General features: G+C 40.7%; 1 pseudogene; it reads left to right on the top strand.

Moving 5' to 3' along the window:
- Window positions 1-897: 897 nt before the first annotated feature.
- LOC125389433 (ATP synthase F(0) complex subunit C1, mitochondrial pseudogene) lies at window positions 898-1365 on the top strand (annotated as a pseudogene).
- Window positions 1366-3534: the final 2169 nt, after the last annotated feature.

The following is a 3534-nucleotide window of genomic DNA, read 5'->3' as shown; positions in this document are numbered from 1 at the left end:
TCCCCACCTGTTCTTCCCTATGTAATCTAAAGATTTGGTCACCTGACCTGTCATCTACTCTCTTTTGGGCCCCCTAGCTGCTGCAGATGGTTCAACTCTCTCCCCTCTCTCTTCCCCTCTGCCATTTCCTCACAAAGCTTAGGGTCAAATCTTCTCTGGAATCTTCCAAATGTTCCTGCCTCTGACTATGCTCTCCCATATATCTATAACAAACTTTCTCCTCCACTATACCTAGGGTCAGCCATGTTCCCTTCCTTTCTTTCTCTCTTTCTTTCTTTTTTTTAATCTCCTGGCGAAACCAGTAATTTCAGCATCGGATGAATGAAAACTCAAAAACAAAACAGAACAAAACAAAAACAAGAACAAGAACAAGAACAAAAACAAGAAATAAATAGAAAAGAACATTACTGATCCTGAGTATGGTGGTAGAGAACATTTATTATAGAAAAATGGGAGAGCATAGATGGAGACAGGGACATCTTCAAGAGTCCAGAGTAGCAATGGAAATAATTTTATAGTTGGGGGTCATTACAACCTGAGGAACTGCATTAGTGCTTTTCATCATTAGGAAAATTGAGAACAACTGGTCTAGAGGATTTTATTTTATAATCTTTGCACAATTTAAAGCAAGAATATGGAACTTTGCACAATTTGAAACAAGATTATGATTCACTGAGATATACAAAATATCCTCAAAAATAAAATTTTAGTTTTGGTCAATGAAGAAAAGGACACACACCCAAATACTCACAAGTGATAGACACCAGCCCATCTGGAAGGTTCAGGAAAAGATAGAAACATTACTCCATCAATTAGTTGAGGCCAAAATGAATAATTAAGAAGTAGAATAGGGGAGCCGAGCGCTGAGACCAAGGGCTAAATCTGGGAGATTGAAAAATGCTTACCACCAAGGCACTGCTCGTTACTCCAGTTCTGATCCACTCCTGTACAGGGGCCTAATCAGGCCTGTGTCTGCCTCTCTCTTGAGCAGAACAGAGGCCCCATCTAAACAGGTTAAACAGCCTTCCTGCAACAGCTCCCCTCTCCAAGTGGCCAGACAAGAATTTCAGACTAGTGTTGTTTCCCGGGACATTGACACAGTTGCCAAGTTTATTGGTGCTGGGGCTCCCACAGTTTGTGTGACTGGATCTGGGCCTGGCATTGGAACAGTGTTTGGTAGCTTGATTATTGGCTATGCCAGGAACCTGTCTCTCAAGCAACAGCTATTCTCCTATGCCATTCTGGGCTTTGCCCTGTCTGAGGCCATGGGGCTCTTCTGTTTGCTGGTCGCCTTCCTCATCCTCTTTGCCATGTGAGGCTCCATGGGGTCACTCAGCTGTCCCTGCTGCTTCTACTCCATACCGGTCCTGGTGCTGGAGTGTGCTAAGCTTTACCATTAAACAACAACGTTTCTCTAAACCATAAAAAAAAAGAATTAGAATATGCAAGCTCGACTTCCCCTTTTTTTGCATTTCGTGGTGAAGCAGACATACTAATATTTGGAAAACATACAGAGAAACATTGAAAAAAACTATCCTTTATGTCTGGTTTTTGTAAGTAACTTATATTAGCATTCAATGTCAATAAATTTTTTATGTTATGTCCTGGTGTACCAGGGCGGAGCCAATGACCTGGTTCAAAGCAGAGCTGAGATAGCAAAATCCACCTGAACAAGTACAAGGTAGTAACCACTGAGAGAATAAGCCAAAGCCATAGACTGCTGAGGGTCCAGACATGAACCTGGAACCTTAAAGGGAGTAGATCTAAGCCAGGAGCCAGTGGGTTCGGGCATGAGTCTAGGACCTCCGAGGAACTAGGCCTGAGCCAGGATCTCTGTCAGTCTTGATAAGAATCTGGGTTTTTCAAGAGATTAGGCAGGAACCAGAGATCTCTGAGGGTCCAGGCAAAAGTTTGAAACCCAGAGAAAGTAGGCCTGAGCCAGGACAACTGAGAATCCAGATGTTGGTCTGGGACATCAAAGGGGATAGGCAGGAACCAGAAAACTCTGTTGGTCTGAGTGTGAGTCTGGTATGTCTGAAGGAGTAAGCCTGAGCCAGGTCCTCTGTAGTTCTGGGCATACCCAAGCCTAGAAACTCCAAGGGAGTAGACCAGAGCCAGAGAATTTTGCAGGACCAGCTCTAAGCCAGGTACCTCTGCAGAAGGGGATCCAGATCAGGATTTACAGAAACATATCAAAGCCAGGAATGTAAGCCAAAGTAGGCCTGAGACAGCAAATTCCAAGGGAGCAGAGCAAGCCCAGCATCACTGAGCAATCTCCAAGAACACAGAGGGACCAAGGGGGGTCACAAGAACTGTAGCACTTACTGTACCATGAGGAACAATCATCAGAGCTTTGGATTCACTGGCACCTAGATTAATCAACGGGATCTCAGACAGGCCGAACCACACCTATTAAAGGAAAAGATAAGTAGAAAAGGTAAGAACACATGCAATACCACAAAGAGCAACACAACAACAGTAAAACCTAAAGACCCTAAAACAGTAAGACCTGAACAATCAAATATAGATGAAGCAGAAGAAAATGACCTAAAAAAATAACTTCAAGAGAATATTTGAAACTCTTAAAGAGGAAATGAGAAATTCCCTTAAAGAAATAGAGGAAAAGACAAACAAAAAAACTGGAAAACATCAGCAAATCTCTCAAAGACAACCAAGAAAGAGAAATCAAGCATATGAAAGAAACCATTCAAGACTTAAAAACTGAAATAAAGACAATAAAGAAAACACAAACTGATGGAATTTTAGAAACAGAAATCATAAGAAGATCATCAGGAACCACAAACGCAAGCATGAACAGCAGAATACAAAGATGGAAGAGAGCTGAAGATACAATAGAGGAAGTAGACTCATCAGTAAAAGGAAACATGAAATCTAGCAAAAGCTTAACCCAAATAATCAAGGAAATATGGAAAACCATGAAAATACAAAACCTCAGAATTATAAGTATAGAAGAAGGAAAAGAAGTTCAACTCAAAAGCACAGAAAATATATCTAACAAAATCATAGAAGAAAACTTTCACAACCTAAAGAAAGATATGCCTATGAACAGCAGCTTATTGAACACCAAGTAGACTGGATTCAAAACAAAAATATCCCCTATCCACATAATAATGAAAACATTAAACATACAGGGTAAAGAAAGAATATTAAGAGATGCAAAGGAAAAAGGCCATGTAACATATAAAGGTAGACCTATCATAATTATACCTTACTTCTCATTGGAGATAATGAAAGCCAGAAGGTCATGTTCAAGCATTACACAGACATTAAGAGACCACAGATGCCAGCCCAGACTACTATACCCAGCAAATCTTTCAATCTCCATAGAAGGACAAAACAAGATATTCCATGATAAAACCAGATCTAACTAATATCTAGCCACAAACCCAGCCCTACACAAAATACTAGATAGAAAACTCCAACCCAAGGAAGTTGGTACACCAACAAAAACACAGACAGTTGAATGTCTCATAGCAGCAAATCCCAAAGAAGGGAAAAATGGACAAATTAACA

The sequence above is a fragment of the Myodes glareolus genome, chromosome X, assembly GCF_982192425.1.
Source record: "Myodes glareolus chromosome X, mMyoGla1.1, whole genome shotgun sequence".
NCBI classification, from domain to species: domain Eukaryota; kingdom Metazoa; phylum Chordata; class Mammalia; order Rodentia; family Cricetidae; genus Myodes; species Myodes glareolus.
Note: the sequence above shows the minus strand (reverse complement) of the source record. Positions and strands in the feature narration are given on the sequence as shown.